At 37.0% G+C, this 19,567-nt stretch overlaps 1 protein-coding gene and 1 long non-coding RNA gene across 12 annotated transcripts in view; both read left to right on the top strand.

Moving 5' to 3' along the window:
- The window catches only part of LOC127506791 (immunoglobulin kappa light chain-like), a 114,500-nt gene that overhangs the window by 67,082 nt on the left and 27,851 nt on the right, over positions 1–19,567 (top strand). The window contains exon 5 of one of the 11 annotated variants that reach the window (XR_007928127.1): positions 16,500–16,526. The exons of 9 other annotated variants lie outside the window; for them this stretch is intronic. The gene's annotated coding sequence lies outside the window, so the exon portion shown is untranslated. Of the gene's footprint in view, positions 1–9,462; positions 9,478–16,499; positions 16,527–19,567 lie in introns of those variants that run through there. One more of the 11 variants, XR_007928131.1, reaches the window with a different exon arrangement.
- Positions 12,678–15,664, top strand: LOC127506960 (uncharacterized). Its single transcript, XR_007928195.1, has 2 exons — positions 12,678–13,264; positions 14,438–15,664. It is a non-coding gene; the product is annotated as an uncharacterized LOC127506960 (long non-coding RNA).

The following is a 19,567-nucleotide window of genomic DNA, read 5'->3' on the forward strand; positions in this document are numbered from 1 at the left end:
AGGATATCTTTGATGGATTTTCACAGGCTTAGACTGAATGTTTGAGTCTGGGACAAGAGTGTAAAAAATCTAAGATATAAGATAAAAACACATTTGCAAAGCAGTAAAATCTAATGATGAAGGCGTGATAAAAGGTTTCCAAGATGGTTTCTGGATTCTGCTCCATGTTGACATGATCGAATCCCATAATATCTGCAGATCTCTTATTGTACCAAAGGTTTTCTGTTGGATTCAGATCTGTGATCTTGAAGGCCACTGAAGAACATTGAACTGATTGTCAAGATCACAAAACCAGCTTGAGACGACTTCTGCTTTGACACATCATCTCACAAATACATGCAGGTCATTTGCATTTCTATTGAATTTGTGACTTTTATCTGAAAATGTCTTTTGTCAGTCTGTTTACAAAATGAAAAGAGAAATAAATCTTCAAAATCCCATTCAGTTCAAGTTTATTTATAGTGATTTAACAACACATATAAAGCAACTTTACAGAAAATGCTTGTTTCAATATTACAATTTAGTCAGAGATTAGTGTGTCAAAATAATGTCCATATGACAGTGATGAATATATATATATATATATATATATCACTGTCACTGTCATTTTAATAGACAAATACTTGAGAATCTATGAATGGATCATTATTACAGTGATTATTATGTTTCTAGCATGTTATATGTTTGGCACCGGTTCTTTTACACCTTAAAGATGGAGTGTGTAGTGTTTCATTTTTTGAACAACCATGTAGGAAGACACATCATGACCATATTCCAGGATGACAATGTCAAGATTCAGCAGGGTTAAAATTGTGAAAGAATGGTTCAGAGAGCACGAAGAATCATTTTCACACATGAATCGGCACCTCTGAGTCCAGATCTTAATTTTTAAATTAAATTAGATTAAATTTCATTGAAAGCCTTTTGGAAGTGCTGGAGGAGACTTTACAGAGTGCAGGACTCTTGCATTGTCAATACAAGGTCTTGACCAAAAATTGATGCACCTCTTGATGGAAATAACATCACAACATTTATTTCCATCAAGAGGTGCATCATTTTTTGTATCATTCAGCACTCTGTAAAGTCCCAAAGACTTTCAATGAAATTAAGGTCAGTGCCAATTCATGTGTGAAAATGATTCCAACTTTTTTTTTGGCTGGGCAGTGTATAATATATATGAGGTTAGTTAATGTCACACTCAGTTGAGAAATGAATGTGTTCGTGATTCAGCAGCAATAACAACTTGTGCTCATAATGATTACAGTATAAGGTATCTGAGGTAGAAACAGGGAAGCAAAAGGAGAAGAATTAGCATAGCTGCTGTTCATAGCATTTCAGGCAGAAGATGATCATGTGACGATCATAACATTTCATCAGATACAGTATAATTGTAGTAAGTTCATGAGAAGCGTATTTGTTTCCATTACTGTTTTACCCATTCCATCTTGTCCGAAAATCAATGTCTTCTACACATTTAGGTGTATTGTGACGTTGAAATTGCACTCTCGCTGTTCTCTGCATCTCTTTGTTCGTAGCATTTAATTGATTTAATAAATGGGAGGTTTAACCATACTCTTACTCATTTTATGTACTGTATTATATTTTACGGTATAGAATGCGGAGCAAAGATCTTTGAAACGTAGCTTGTAAAACATTTAAATGACTTCAAACGCCATATATAGACGTTTTACCCTCCAGGGGTTAGACACAGCGGGTGTTCACATTCTCTCTAGTTAAAACCTACAGGCCCTACCTACTGAATAAGCTTTAGGAAACAGTCTGCAAATCTAGAATGGCTACTCCACAAGCTCCTGAAACTTCTGATGAAAGTTATATTAAAATGGAAGAAAATCTTTCTTACGCACGGCAGAAAAAACACAGGATTCGTTTGACCAAGATTCTTCATGAAGATGAAAATTTTGTGAAACAGGAATTTCAGATGGTCGATGTTTATGTGGGCGGCTTTGTTTTTAACAAAGCATCACGCACGGTCAAACTCTACGCTACAGAAATTTTTGAAGAAGAATTTACATCACAGACACCTTGTGTGCTTTTGCCCGCCAAGGACTGGTCATTTTTCTACAATCGTATCTGAGCCGATCTGAATGGGATCGCTGGTAAAAGCTTTTACATGAACAAGTGGGATGGAGTTGCCCCAAACGTGCGTTACAAGGTGATAAAGCCCGGTGATAACGTAACCATATCAAACTGTTGGAACAAGTCGCTTCATGACCAAAACCTCATTAAGTTGATGAAACCCTGTGAGGGATATGAAATGGACTTTTGGTCTCAAAGCAGCAACGTTTCTGACGACGAGTGGGACAGCAACTGGCCAGTTCCAGAGGACGATCCCTTCGAATGCTGCATCTCTACAAACAGTCTATATTTTGAGTGGAGCGATATACCTGCGTTACATACAGTCTTTTTAACAATAGAAAAGTTGTTTAATTCGAGCTGAATTCATTTGAAGCATTGCTAAATGTTTAATCAGTCATGGTGATGTGCCTTAATATGTATTAAAATGGTAACGTGATATAGCAAAACTTGAAATGTACAATGATATTGTAATGTATCGTGCCCTTGCTTCTGTTTTGTGTTACTTGCTCTATGTGTAATTGTTTTTGTTTAATATACTGATTGGATCCAATTTCCTTCGACTCTAAGAATCTGTATGTTACAGACATAATGGTTTATTCCAATTATGGAATTTGTTTGTATGTATATTTAAGTAAGTATTTAATATGTAAGTATGTATATTTTCAAAAAACATTAAAATAAGACCTTATTGATGTGAAGTGTTATATACAATATGTGCATTACGTTTAAAATCTTACTTGAGACAATTTAATACGACGGTGTCAATAAAAGTCTTTAATAGTAATACTAAAGTAATACTAAATTAAAGTATTTTAATATTTTAATATCTTAATCTTAACTCTTTAGTAAAAGTGAAATGTTGTCACAGACACGCCAGGCTCCACAGTCACCCAATCACATCGCACTCCCTCTCCCGAATACTAACAAGCCTCACCTGACGCCAATCCACACTCATCACCACTGCCACATAAAAGACACGCCAGTTCACTCAGTCACTGTCCGGTCTCGTTGACACTAACCTGTGTTTACTTACCTCTTGGACTCCCTTGCTATCGACTTACCTGTCTCCAGCGTCCTCCGTGATTCCCAGTGTCTCCTCGTCTCCTGTGCTTCTCCGGTGTGTCTTCGTTCCCACGTCTCCTGGTATCCACGCTCCCTAAAGAAACATTCAGACAAGTATCAGTGCCAGCTCATCTGCTCAGCGATCCATTCATCTGCATTCTCTTACCTGCATTCTGATCACGCTCTGCATTACCTTCAATAAACCTGTTAACCCGTATCTGTGTCTCCGTCCCCTTCTGTATGTAACAAATGTCTGCACAAAAAGAAATTCCATCCTATCTACATGTTATGGATCTTATTTTGAACAATTCATAAGTGCTTGTTTTTTGTTTTGTTTTTTGTTTGTTTTTGACCTCGTAACTTTTTAATCAAAATATCTGGATTGAGTGAAATGAATGAGTAAACCTCTCTCTGGTGATATATGCAGGACTTTTACATTTTGCTATTTCTGTTGCACATTGTGTCGTTAATTTTATATCATTATTTATGACTTCCTGATGGCTACCGCCTGCGGGAAGGGTGAGGGCGGACCCCAATCGACTGTCCAGATAAAAACTCTGCAAGAGAGCTCAGTTATCGCAAGCATCCTGGGTTTCCTAACCAAGGCATCTATCTCTACAATACGACATCAGCATCAGTGTGGACCGCAGTGCTACTACAACATCTCATTGATTAAAAGTCGAATGAACATTGTCTGGTTGTTATATGGCCCGCCAAAATCAACTTTCCTGATTGTCTGAGCCTGACACTTCTTCGACTCACACTTTGCGGACAAACGATCAGATCTAAGGACTCACTCACAGGAGATTCAAGAAAGTTTATATCAAAGACAAAGTTTATACTTTATACTTATACTTTGAATTGTTATTAAATACATTAAGTTATTTTGCTTAATTTGGTGTTTGTGGCTTTTCTGGATCAGGGGATTGAAGTGACCGTCAGTCATTTTCGTTTTATTTATTATTTTTATTTTATTTACAATAATTGTTACATCCTCCTACCCCTAGACAAACTGGGAGGATCGTAACATCAGTGATGCATCAAAGTCATCAGCATATACACCATAGTGAAAATGTCTCTTTAAGAACAGCGTACATTTACTGCTAAATTGTAATATATTTGCATATTCATTGCCCAGTATATTATTATGGAAATGAATGGAATCATTTGCAGATTTAGTTTAGATGTTTTATTGTTAATCACTGTTAATTCTGCAATAAGCCTCATTTTTCATCATGATCATAGTCAGTACAAATATTGCAATCATAACTGATATTTATGTTTATTTCTCTGTTTTCCACATACATCACATGTCTCATATTTAATCTCAATCATCTCCACTTACACTATTGTCTCTTAAAAAGTTGAAAATGATGCTGAAACTATATGGTCATCATTTTTGAATAATTGTTTCAGTTTATTTCACTCTTTGTTTATTAGGTCATCATAGATTTAATATGTAGTAATATTAGGATATCTTTGATGGATTTTCACAGGCTTAGACTGAATGTTTGAGTCTGGGACAAGAGTGTAAAAAATCTAAGATATAAGATAAAAACACATTTGCAAAGCAGTAAAATCTAATGATGAAGGCGTGATAAAAGGTTTCCAAGATGGTTTCTGGATTCTGCTCCATGTTGACATGATCGAATCCCATAATATCTGCAGATCTCTTATTGTACCAAAGGTTTTCTGTTGGATTCAGATCTGTGATCTTGAAGGCCACTGAAGAACATTGAACTGATTGTCAAGATCACAAAACCAGCTTGAGACGACTTCTGCTTTGACACATCATCTCACAAATACATGCAGGTCATTTGCATTTCTATTGAATTTGTGACTTTTATCTGAAAATGTCTTTTGTCAGTCTGTTTACAAAATGAAAAGAGAAATAAATCTTCAAAATCCCATTCAGTTCAAGTTTATTTATAGTGATTTAACAACACATATAAAGCAACTTTACAGAAAATGCTTGTTTCAATATTACAATTTAGTCAGAGATTAGTGTGTCAAAATAATGTCCATATGACAGTGATGAATATATATATATATATATATATATCACTGTCACTGTCATTTTAATAGACAAATACTTGAGAATCTATGAATGGATCATTATTACAGTGATTATTATGTTTCTAGCATGTTATATGTTTGGCACCGGTTCTTTTACACCTTAAAGATGGAGTGTGTAGTGTTTCATTTTTTGAACAACCATGTAGGAAGACACATCATGACCATATTCCAGGATGACAATGTCAAGATTCAGCAGGGTTAAAATTGTGAAAGAATGGTTCAGAGAGCACGAAGAATCATTTTCACACATGAATCGGCACCTCTGAGTCCAGATCTTAATTTTTAAATTAAATTAGATTAAATTTCATTGAAAGCCTTTTGGAAGTGCTGGAGGAGACTTTACAGAGTGCAGGACTCTTGCATTGTCAATACAAGGTCTTGACCAAAAATTGATGCACCTCTTGATGGAAATAACATCACAACATTTATTTCCATCAAGAGGTGCATCATTTTTTGTATCATTCAGCACTCTGTAAAGTCCCAAAGACTTTCAATGAAATTAAGGTCAGTGCCAATTCATGTGTGAAAATGATTCCAACTTTTTTTTTGGCTGGGCAGTGTATAATATATATGAGGTTAGTTAATGTCACACTCAGTTGAGAAATGAATGTGTTCGTGATTCAGCAGCAATAACAACTTGTGCTCATAATGATTACAGTATAAGGTATCTGAGGTAGAAACAGGGAAGCAAAAGGAGAAGAATTAGCATAGCTGCTGTTCATAGCATTTCAGGCAGAAGATGATCATGTGACGATCATAACATTTCATCAGATACAGTATAATTGTAGTAAGTTCATGAGAAGCGTTGTGTAAATGCTTGCATAAAGAGATGTGTCTTTAATCTGAAACAGAGAGAGTGTTTCTGAGCCTCAAACATTATCAGGAAGATTTTTCCTGAGCCAAAATGTGAAAAAGCTCCTCCTTTATTAGACTTTGATATTCGTGGTTGTATCAAAAGTCCAGAGTTTTGTGACCTGAAAGAGCGTGATGGATTGTAGCATGATAGAAGATCGGTTAAACACACAGGAACTAAACGGTTTAGTGGTTTACAGGTAAGAAGCAGTATTTTATCATTTGTAGTTGAAAATATAGCCCTAAGCGGCAATCATCAGGGTCCAAGCACCAATGTCCATGTGGATGATTAACAATCCAAATGAAATGGATCTTATGATGAGGTTTTTACTGAAAAGTTTTTTTTTTCCCTCTTGCTGTATACTTTATTTCTTGTGTTCTCCATTCCTTGACTCCTGGATTCAGCACTCGGTTGAGAATGTCTTTGTGTGGTCAGTTTCATACTCCGGTTTGACTGAACTTACTCCAGACTGTGGGTTTGGAACCAGCATACCTTGGGTAAGCAAGGTTGGGTTAATCAGGGTATATTTGACGGTAAGTTAACCTTGTTTTCTGGAACAGACTCCTGGAGTAAAGAGACCCACAGTAGCTTTGCTTGGAGAGAGACTGAGGATATTTCCTCCACACAGATCTGTGTCCGGGGCCCAAAGAGTTGTTTGCCACGCTAGTTGTTTGTTGAATTGTACAGTGAAAGTGAGTTTAGTGGCTTTACTTTGAGTGTTTTTGACCTGAAATTTTTTATATTTATGTGGTATGTTTGTAGGGGGGTGGACGCCATTTTGTTTTGTGAGTATGACTTTGTTCTTCTGTCATTGCTGTGTCTCCGCCACGGCCGCCTAGGTATTCAGTATCTCTCCACTTCATCGGCTCTCCGGCTACGAGGTGGACCCCGCCATTTCTCCCGAGGTTGAGCTTGTAAACAAACAAACGTAACGTCACATTTACCTCAGAACAAACATATTCAGTAACCATAAACTCGTTAGTCAGCTAGAAAAATTAACTCTAGAGAGGAGCATTTAGCTAAATATATGCACCATATTACATAGTAATTATAATTTTTAATGTTCTCAATAGCCTATGTAATGCATTTTTCAATAAATCCGTCAAGTTGACAGCTACCATTTAAATGTTTATAAAAAAAAAGAATTAGAGTAGAAATAATTTTAAAGTTAGTAGGCCTATTATAACTTATTATTATAAAAATTCCCTTAAGTGTAATTTAAGTTTGTATACAAATCAGTTCATGTTAACCATTACCAACTGATTCCCATGTATATTATACAGCATTAGTTGAGAGATTTTTTATTTCTTGAGAAAATTTGCCATGTACTGTACCTGATATACAGTATATCTAAAATAACTTATATCGAATCGAATTGCAAGCTTGTGAAAATGTGAAAATCTGCCTGCATTGACACCGTTGTATGCGAACTGAACTGAGCTGGACGATGACATCACTGTTTTCTCCAGTGCTGATATATAGATAAATTAACTAAATTAATAACTATTGCTGGACAATGACACAATTTTCTTTAACAGCTGCTGTGCAGCCAAAATTACTTACCAGTTATGGTTCAGTTTTGTTGGATTGCTGTTCTCTGGTTGATGATATTCCTGTGGATTTATTAAAGACTGTCTGTTTCCCTTCGTGTTCATGTGTGTTAACAACACAGCGCTGTGACACACATACACACTGCCATATTTTTATTAGTGTTACACGCCCTTGCTGAAGTTGTTTAAAAGATTGAAGGTGTTGTGCTGTTTTTTCATCCTGTCACATTTAATCAGTTTCACATGATCAAGAGTGCAGTTATACTGAATATCAGCACGGCTATGATTCTACCATAGACATGAAGAGCAGCACGACTGTGAATGTCATATTACTTTTATATAACACTTCTATAAGCAAGAACTTTCTAACTTACCTTTCAGACTAAATCTGATTAGTTAATATGCATATTTCCCAACCACTGGAGAAAGAAACCGCTTCTTTAAATCCTGGAGTGAGAGAAAACACATTAAAAACAACTGCTATTTCTGCTTCACTCCACATCGATATACATTCAGAGTCCAATAGTTTTACTGACAGGGTTAAAAGAAAGGCTTTACATCACCAAAGCACAGTAACAGTAAATATACAGAGTCAGACATACACATTTATACATCATTCTCTACAGGACACACTGAATGATTCCTGCTGTATCAGTAGTCAATGATCTTGCTGCTCAACATTCAAACACTTGTCTATTGTTTGCTGTAGCAGTGCAGTGTACTTTCAGAAACCCTCCACCTCCCCCAGCTCCACCTGTCCAGATCTGCTATGGGGTGATTCATGTTTGCTCGTACAGCAGCAGCATGTTGTGTGTGTTTTGGCAGTGGAAAGTTCTGTACTCTACAGCAGATATAATCAACAGCAGCAGACCAAACACATTAACATTGTCATATTCATTACCATGACAAACTCTCCAAGAATTGTCATGTCAGAAATCTAGTTCGGTCATGAAACTGAAGATGGCACAGGCTTCGATCGGTCCTTTACATGCAGTCTGTAAGCAATCACATCAATACCAAATGACTCAGGCTGATTGGTCTCTGCTGATCCTGCAGCCAATGAGATCCCTTGCTCAACATTTAATAGTCTGGTTCAGTGTTTGCTGTAGGCTAGTCCTGCAGCGCTATAAGAGCTTCTGAGAAATTCAGACACTTAAGATAAGTCAACAATGTTTTACCATTCCAGATACAATGACCTGACCTGCATGTATCATTGCATAAAAAGCCAAACATACACATGTTCAAAATGTTTGCTGTAGTGATGGGAGAAATTACGTTTTTGAAAACTTTTTTATTATTATTATTAATTATTGATGATTATTAATGATTAATAAATCAGTTGACGAGCATAGTTCCTGCATGTGTGCTGGGTCGGGACTATCCTCGTTCATGTCTGTGGCATGTACAGCAGAGACAGCCTGTCCAACAGCATTAAGTTCTTGTTATCAGGGACGACGTGAACCGACAGGCTTTAGATGGGAGTCTCAATCGTTCTGTTGGCACAGATGCAATCACTCGACCTGGATAACATCAGAGTATTATAATTTAGCACAGGTTTCTTTTCAGATTTCTTTAAGTTATTTTCTTTAAGTTATAAAGCTATAAATTATAAATTATAAGTTGTAAATGTTTTCAAAAAGAATATTATAAAACATGCAGTAGAAGAGTAATAATCCAAACAAATGTTTTGTTAATAAAAAAGGCTTAAATACAAACATTTTTCTCTCTTTGCTGTGGAAGTTCAGTATAAGAGGAAATGTCAGGCATCTTAGGGGGGCACTGCAGTATTGATCTGGTGAAGGAGGAGGCCATCGAGTAAAAAAGGTTGAGAAACACTACACTAGTGTCATCACATCGACACAACGTCAAAGTGACTGACAGATAGAGAACTCAGTTATGTAACAGACACGCCATCTAGTGATGAAGCATGGAAGTGCAATTAAAGTGACGGACTTTTCTGCAGTTTGATTACATTGTAGTGGAAAGGTTTGCAGGGCCAAGCACCACTAACATTTATATAATATAAAGATTGTGTTACATGCTTAGTACATCCAAATAAATAAATAAATGTTTTTGAAAGGTTTGATACAACATTGTGTTGTTTGTGATCCTCCATCAGCAGCTGCAGTATCTCTCAGCTGTATCAGTGCATCACTGTGACATCTGACTGACCAAGGTTTTTGTACCACTCTTTATCACTGTGTGAACACATATTGACTGTTTGGATAGTGTAAACTCTGACAGTAATAATCTCCTGTATCTTCAGTCTGGACTCCACTGATGGTCAGAGTGAAATCACTGCCAGATCCACTGCCACTGAATCTAGATGGAGTTCCAGTATAACGGCTTGATGCATCATATATGAGGAGTTTAGGAGCTTCTCCAGGTTTCTGTAAGTACCAGTGTAACTCATCACCATCATACACTGTACTACTGGCTTTACAGTTTATTCTGACTTCTTGTCCTGGTTGAGCTGTTAGTATCGATGGACTCTGAGTTACAGTGTACTGTCCTCTACACTCTGAAAGAAAGAACAAGAAGAAAAAAATAATAAAAATAAAATTATCAATTCTAAAAATTACCATCTAAAATTATAAACATTTAATATTTCAAGAGAATAATTGGAGCTGCATTACACAAACCTTGAATAAACAGTGTGAGAGTCCAGATGAAGAAGGTGATTTTGTTCATTGTTGTTCTTTTGTCTTGTGTGATGATGAAGATTGTGTTCTGTTCTGCTCTCAGTCATGAAGTGTTAAACTCACAGCACTATAAACACTCTCAGAGCACTGAAGCATGTGTGACAATGCAAAGAAGTGGGCAGGATTTACAACAGACAAACTCATATACACTAGAGTTTAGGAGTGACCCTGAATAGTCGGCAATTCGATGCTTCGATAGGAGGAGCCTGATTCGACTACCAATCTCACAGTCGAATCTTCAGAGGTGTTATGAGAGGAGATATGGGGTGCTCAATATCTGATTTCACATAGACGTACCGGTTCTCTCCCAATAGGTTAATATACAACCTATTATGATAATGCTGTAAATAAAAATGTGAAAAGAAAGAAGCTTTTAATAAATATTTTTAATGTGTGTGAATAAATCCAACCACCCCTTTGACAGATTATGTTTAACTTTCCATGAACTGTGACCGACAGAGGAGCATCTTGGCAGCAGGGATTAAATCTTTAACAATGTCTGGGATAAGAAAATCTAAAGTGTAGAATTGGATGCACTTTGAAATGGTAAAAGATTTGAGTTGACTAGCGTGCTCTTTGAAAAGACTCAAACGGACACAGGCAGATTGGATTTTTCTCTCTCAATCAAGTGATTTCAAAACATTTCAGCTGGTTCTAATTTGTTTTTTTGGATGCTGTGAATGTTTAGCTAAAGACTGCCACTCCAGTTTAGCATTTATTGTCTCTGCAGTTAAAAAGACAATTCTGGCTATACTTTCGTTATTTTAATAATTTCTTTAATTTTAATTTATTTATTGATCACTCTGGGTTATCTAATTTAACTATTTGTGTCTTGTGTTTTGAATATATGCTCCCCTGCACTTCAGGCATTTTGCACTTGTGACTTGATTGACTATTTCATTTTTTAAATTATTTTTATTTATTAGAACGGTATATTCTGTTCTAATTCAATTCTGTAAATTAGTTTTTGATTGTTTTTCGGTGCATCGATGTTAAAGCTTGCTCGCATAGGCAATTTAGCCAATTTAATTTGATTTGCCGACGTGTGAAATGCATATCTATCTGCAGTGTGGCCTTTCTGCAGTTATTTATATATATTTTTAATGTTTTTAGATCATTTTCTTCTATATATTTGTGTGGTGTTCTGTACATCGTGGTTGTGAATTTTTATTCACATTGCCGTTCATTTTAGTTTAAAAAAAATAAAATCATTGTCAGTTTCGTCTATCACTTGACAGGCGGTTTGGTCGCTTTATTAGAAAGTTGTTTCTCTGCGCTGTGTGTGAAAGAAACACACACACACACACACACACACACACACACACACACGCACACGATTCGATTATTATTATTCGGTTATGAGCGCGAGCACATGTAAAGAGTTTTCTCTCTTTATTATTTATGATAATTTAAATATCTATCTAAAAAATAACATGCTATTGTATTGTGTGTGTATGTATATATATAGTTACAAAGTAACTAGTAACTGGCTACTTGAGTAGTTTTTTCATTGGATACTTTTTTACTCTTACTCAAGTAACTATTAAGATTATTACTTTCACTTTTACTTTGAGTAAATATTTCTATAAGTACTTGTACTTTTACTTGAGTACAGTTTTTGAATACTCTACCCACCTCTGTAATTAACCTAATTAGCTCAGGTGGAGAGGATTCAGTTAATCAACTTAACCAATGACAAGAGGTATAAATACAGCAGACTTACCTCTGTGCGTCTGACAGTTTATCAGCATCCCTCCTCCATCCCATCTGTGTAGAGAACTTTTGATTACCCGATGGGACACACTTATAGTTTTTGAATACTCTATGTTCGGGCATGATGGGATATGCTTAGCCTCGAATACCGCTTCGGATAGTGTGGGTTTAGTGTGCGTTAAGGGCACTGCACTTTGGCATTTTTAAGACATGGGACAGTCTTGCACACTCACTTCCTGTCACGTGCACGAGCTCTCAAGTGGCCAAGACCGCAAGTGTGGGTATTTGGACAAAGCATTCGGGCGCTTCTCAAATGGAAGGTTGCAAATCTCGGCTGTCACGTCATCAAACGTCGCTGAAGGCTATCTCAATCAGAAGGATCCTTGAAAGGCAGCCTTCATTTTTCATCCATCATTCATCTCATCTTGAAAGATGCTTCAGGTGTGCGTGTGGCTATGTCACAATCGAAATAATCCCTTTTACACATAATTTAAATGCATGCAAGAAAGAACAGTTTGTGTTAATTGTGTATATTAGTAAGACCTAGTCAGCTACAGTAAACGTGTTCACTGAAAACATGGAGACAGTATGATTTTTTTGTTTGTTTGTTTGTTTGTCCAGGTCCAGCACTACAGCTGAATTAATATGAGTGTTCCAGTCCTTCAGCGATTCTTTGGTGGAGAGGATACAAGGCCTGATTTTCGTCTCAGCAGGGAGGACATCAGTGAACTCCTGACAGTGCTGGAGATGGACAGGCATCATGGGTAGAGGCCGACTCTGGAAACCCTGGTGATCCTGTTTTGGTTGGCAACTGGGACATCCTACAGCTTAGTTTGCAGGGCCTTTGAATGCCCCTACCAACTGTCCCAATTGTTATATTTATAATGTATGAAAAACTATAAAATCAGCCACTTTTCTTTACATTCACAACACTGGCATACCATCAGAGTATGCACATGAATATGGACCTAGAGCTGACTTGATACACCTGATTTACAATATTGCTACACATTCTTTCTTATAACAACCAAATTATTGATCTCATTTTACCTGCAGGTGGTTGCAGCTTGTGCAATATTGCACAACATATGCATTGGTGTAGGTGACCTCTTGGAAGATGGAGATGTTCCACAGGACAACAATCAGCCTCTCCGAGGAAATAATGATGACAGCCGGAGCGGAGCAGCATGGATCATGACTACTCTTTTCAGGTAAATTTAATAAACATAAATCCAGAAAAATGCTGATGTACTTTTTACAGCAATTGTATTTATGTGTCACTTCATTGATGTGTACAAATCATACAATTGCTACATTGATCAACTGCATAGCATTTGTTAATTCATGGTTGTTGTTGTTGTTGTTTTTTGTTTTTTTTTGTCTGTCCTCAGTCCTGAATCCTGATACAGAGACTTTTTTTTTTTTTTCTTTTTTTTTCGAGTCAAAGTGACCTGTGACTTTTTTGTGTTCTTCAGTTAATATTAAACTTGACTTGCCTTGACTTGTAATAATTGCTTTAAGGAGCTCATTGATTCGGCCTAAAATAATTCATGTTAGCTAACTGCATGATTTTTATTATCTTAAACTGTACATTTCTGAAATGGACATTACTGTCACAGTCACCTCTGATAACAGATCACTCTAAATTGTGTAGACGTGTATTTTCTGTAAAGCTGCTTTGAATCAATATGTATTGTGAAATAAATGTGAATTTACACTGTTTTAATCTGTTTATTTAATATTGAACATAAAGGTTTATGCAATAAAGTATGATGTATATTTTAAAGGCTCAAGGAACAAATGTTTTCATTTGTTATTCAGTAATGTCCATTACAGAATAATATTTCTTCACATTAAAGCATAAAGAAACTAATGGCAACAAATATTATATCAGTCCTGCTTAAATTAGCTGAATATTTAACAGTTTGAGGTCAAAATAAAATATTCAAACTACATTACATCAGTCTGATTAAATTAAGGTCCCATTAGTTCACATTACTTAATGGATTAACTAACATTACCAATGAACAACACATTTGTTGCACTATTTATGAATCCTAGCTTGTTAACATTAGTTAAAATACAAAACAATAGTTAAAATACAACTGTTCCTTGTTAGGGCATGTTAGTTCAGGTCCATTAAACAATATAAATACAACATTTCATTCTAAAGAAGACAAAAATGGTATTATGTTATGTAATTGCTACACTGTAATATATGGCAGCCGTCTGTGGTCTCGTAGTGCTTTATAGCATGTGTAGTTTACCAATTTGTGATTAATTTACAACAAAACATAATTAAAACATTAACTTACATTTCATAATGAATTCGGGCGTGCTTGACGTCGACTCATTTCCCGCCATGTTTTCTGAAATGCGTGCAGAGAGGATTGTGGGTAATTGAAGGCAGCGAAGGATACGTCTGATCCATCCATCAGAACAGGCAGAATGAAGGGCGCGAAACAAAGGCTGCCTTCCAGGTCCTTCAGATTGAGATGGCCTTCAGCAGCGCTTGATGACGTCGCAGCCGAGATTTGCAGCCTTTTAATGCTGAGAGTACTAGTCTACAAGCCTCAGAAGGACTGGACTATGAAGGACGCAGTCTTCTGTTTGAGAAGCACCCAAAGTTTCTTACGCAGAGCTTTCAAAATGACAGAGGAGAAGATGACTTTTCAGCTTACAAGAACATCGCTGAATTACTGTAAATGATGTAAGTAACAGTGCTCAGTTGAAGGTGGTAGTTCACTATTAGCTAATCAGTAACTACTGTTTTTTCATTCCTCCCAGAGAACTACTAAGAACTACTATATACAGGTTCATAATTAACATGAATGATGCATAATGTATAATTAATTCTAAAGTGAAGGTCATGGTAGCCCAATAGTGATGACTGAAGTATTACCAAATCCTTTAGAAGGAATTACTAATTATTTGGATCAGTATTCTGAAGTGAGAAACATGATAACTCTCTAGTAACTACTGGAGTCATTGTAAACTTTTGAGGTTAATAGTTAATTTTACTAGTTACTAGAGTGTTAATAATGCATTACTCATTTGTTCCTGTGTAGTTATTCATTAATGAAGGATCAGTTTTCTAAAGTGTTTCCAATCAGGCAAATAAGATCACTGGACATAAACACTCACTCTAGGACTTGTTTGATCGTTTTATGAAAAAAAAAAAAAGAAAAATGTCAATTGTGATTTTTAAAGACCGTACTCACCCCCTTCACTCTGGTTTTGAAATGCTCACATCTGGGCGAAGACTCAAAATTCCTTTGGCCAGAAGTAATGTGTATAAAACATTATTTGTCCCAATGGCAGTGATTATTATAAATCACACTATTTTCTGAAATAATGCAAGAGAACGGTTGGCAATATAGCGCTTTTTAATTGATTGTTTAGATGAATTTTTATTGTTGTGGGATGTTTGGAAATATGTTAGGAATGATGTGGATAGTGTAATTCTGTTTATTTCTGTGTTTGTGTGTCAGTGTGTGTCGTGTTGTTAAGCACTTCTGTGGATGTATTTATGTATATGTATGACACCAGTGTCAAAGACAAATTTCTGCTCCGTGACAAACAGAATGAACAATAAAGTTAACTTAAGCTCAGATCATTTGGCCTTGTACGAATTTAAATGGACTTTTTCAGACTTCACAACCCAGTCTCTGACAGTAAATCATTCAGTGGTGTGAGATTTGAAGATGTGGCTTACATTCACTGTTGAAGAGTTGAGCTTGAGAACATGTTTGGATTGAATTCAGAACATTGAATATAATTTACAGAGAAACTCAAGTGAACATCATGTGGAACAGAGAGATGATGAAAAACACTGAGAGTGAAGATGGAGAAGAGACAAACACAACAGAAGAGATCCACAATCTCTACATACAACAAATGAAAACATCACTACAATCATCCTATAATAAAAATATAAAAATGTAATTAAATTATGACAATCATATTATTAAACTGGTTTTGGCAATCAGTCCTTACTATGAAACACTAATAAAACAATAACAGTCCTTACTGGAATAAAAGCCATGATCACATCAACAAAATATTCATGTTATGTGCAAAAATACTGATGAGCTTCAAGCAAATTTATGTTTATTTAGATGATCTAGTGTTATTAGTGTTTGTCTGTGATCAGTGTTGTGTGTGATTGTGTTGAATGAGCAGCTGCAGTATCTCTCAGCTGTATCAGTGCATCACTGTGACGTCTGACTGACCGAGGTTTTTGTACCACTCTTTATCACTGTGTGAACACATATTGACTGTTTGGATAGTGGAAACTCAGACAGTAATAATCTCCTGTATCTTCAGTCTGGACTCCACTGATGGTCAGAGTGAAATCACTGCCAGATCCACTGCCACTGAATCTAGATGGAGTTCCAGTATAACGGCTTGTTGCATCATATATGAGGAGTTTAGGAGCTTCTCCAGGTTTCTGTAAGTACCAGTATAAACGATTACTACTATACACTGCACTGCTGGTTTTACAGTTTATTCTGACTTCTTGTCCTGGTTGAACTGCTGTTATTGATGGACTCTGAGTTACAGTGTACTGTCCTCTACACTCTGAGAGAAAGAACAAGAAAAAAAAAAAAAATTATTTAAAATTATAAACATTTAATATTTCAAGAGAATAATTGTAGAGCTGCGTTACACAAACCTTGAGCAAACAGTGTGAGAGTCCAGATGAAGAAGGTGATTGTGTTCATTGTTGTTCTTTTGTCTTGTGTGATGATGAAGATTGTGTTCTGTTCTGCTCTCAGTCATGAAGTGTTAAACTCACAGCATTATAAACACTCTCAGAGCACTGAAGCATGTGTGACAATGCAAAGAAGTGGGCAGGATTTACAACAGTGTGTACTGATAACAAACTAATAAACTCTCTACATATAAGATTTGGTATTTCAGTGGTCTACTTTAGACATTCTACTGACTGTAAGTAACTTTACAACTACATGTCAACTTATTCTACTTAACTGAACCCAAACCTAACAGTCTACTACAGTCTACTAATACACTAATGAGAGTTAGTTGACATGTAGTTGACAAGTCACTTATAGTTAGTAGAATATCAAAAGTGGAACATCGAAATAAAGTGCAACCTAAGATTTTACAGATTGATGTTGTTTGTAATAATTGTAAATATTAATTATTGTAAAATATTTTTAATTTGAATTATAAAATGTTTTTTTTTTTGTTTGTTTGTTTATGTTTTGCAGACTGATAAGACGCTAGTCTTTGACTTTATATGAACATCTGTCAGTGTGGATGAAGCATTTTCAGCTTTCAGTGCCGCTGTAGAAATAATCTATTCACTCTCATTCATGATTAATTTATATAAGGTGAATGTTTCTGATAATATGTGACCAAGATAAAATGAGCAGCATTCAGCTGGTCATGTGATCTCAACATGGTGGCCACCACAAGGAAGAAAAATAAAAGAGTTTTTTAAGCCCCTAAAATGACTATAGTATCATGAAAGTAGATATTTTTAAACACATTTGTCAAACACAATAATTATTTATTTGTGAGTACAGTAATGTACTACATCTTTAACCTCTCTGGTACGGTGTTGCCTCCAGGCAACATGGTCTATTTTAGTTTGTTTTTAATAAAATAAGGCACCAATTGATTGATCAAACGTATCTCAGGACAGAATAACTCGAATACTAATCAATAAAAGTGCAAAAAAGACCAAAACATGACCAACAGGGGTCCATTTTGTGTCCTGTTTCAGCACATGTGCACATGTCACATGGCTCCATATTTTCTCCAGTGAAAAAGCTTTTTTCACTTGTTTGTATCCATTTAATCACCCACAAAAAATACGAGTCACCTTCACTGGCAAGTAAATAAGTATTTTCAAGAACTTTACATTATATATCATCAAATGTGTTAGAGAAAATAACAAAAAAACGTCTCAGGTTACGTATGTAACCATAGTTCCCTGAGAACCAGGGAACAAGACTCTGTGTTGATTACGCAATGGGGAACGTCACACGTGACCCGGTGTCTGAAAGCAAACTATCCAACAACTCCAATCCCTATTGGCCGGCGACAGCCTATGACGTAATATGGCGCGACCCGGAGTATAAAGGAGCGCCTGGAGAAACAGTCAGCATCTATCGTCTTGAGGGACTGTTCTGCAGGCAGGCAGACCGAAGCATGGCAAGGAAACGCAGAGTCTCGTTCCCTGGTTCTCAGGGAACTATGGTTACATACATAACCTGAGACGTTCCTTTTCGAAAGGGAACTTCAACTCTGCGTTGATTACGCAATGGGGAACGATATACCCACGCCGCCATGCTTGAGGAGAGTGCATGCCAAATAATATGGCTGACAAACGTCAAGCAGTTTTGAAGGAAACGCTTAGCAACTCACCCTCGGGTCACACCAGGCTGTCAGTGACAGCATTCCCTATGGCCAACAGCCCAAGCTGAGCCTCAAGAAGGCCTTCCGCAGAAGGCCTACCAAGGCCGCCAAAGGCATCTGGAACCAACTTTTCCGAAGAGAAAGTGGTCCCTTTTAGGGAATGTGGCCAGAGAACCGAAGGGAACCCCGGCCAGTCACTAGAGGGGAACGAAGTCACTCCCAATGCCACCAGGGAAGCCGACCTGGCCTGTCATAGGACAAACTTAGTCTTGGCCAACCCTGTCTGAGTACAGAATCTCCATAACGCATTCTTCAGAGAAGAGAGCAGGTAAGAGTGACTGCAGGAAGGCAGGAACAACTCAGATCCACGCGTAGAGACGGGCATCCTGGAGAGCACAACTCAGCTGAGTGCTATGAACCCTCGTATTGAGGGGAGTACAATCCGCTCATCCTAGGATCTACTCAGCGCTTAATTAACGCACTGAGGAGGCTGTGCGCTAAACACCTGTTCCTACAGGAGAGCACAAACCAGCCTAGGGCTGAATCTTAGAAGGAAGCCTGATTAAGGCCTACCACCATGATCAGCTTAGGGAGCTAAGCACTATTACAAACATAACCCTAAAAGGGAAGTACAAAACTCACCTAACAGGTAGACCATGCAAAGGGCACATACTCATGGAGGCCGAAGAGGGGCCTACAGCATGATAGTAGCTATATGTGAAACAGAAGTATATTCAGAAAGTGGCCTGGAGGGGCCACTCTGAACACCTGTCTTGCTGGGGCAGACAGACAACTTCAATGGCAGCATAAGAGGCTGCAAAGTGCCCGCATGACAATCCACCTAACACAATCCAACGAGCAGTGTACTCAGTAAAAGCACCTTTTACTCTTTAAAGCAAGAGGAGTACAACGTACGCCAACACGTATTAAGGAAGGCCTGGATGGGCCTATAACCTTAACAGACACGTGGCATCAGCTCGTGGCAGTGTTTTAGGCACCAAGACCGATAAATAACCAACCATAGGTTAGATTTATCACCTGGGCCTCTGGCCAACCAGAAGTGTATACAGATAATTCTCAGAGAGAAATACACGAACATACACCAGTATGTTCAAAAGGCGGCCCAT

Source organism: Ctenopharyngodon idella, chromosome 24 (genome assembly GCF_019924925.1).
Source record: "Ctenopharyngodon idella isolate HZGC_01 chromosome 24, HZGC01, whole genome shotgun sequence".
NCBI classification, from domain to species: domain Eukaryota; kingdom Metazoa; phylum Chordata; class Actinopteri; order Cypriniformes; family Xenocyprididae; genus Ctenopharyngodon; species Ctenopharyngodon idella.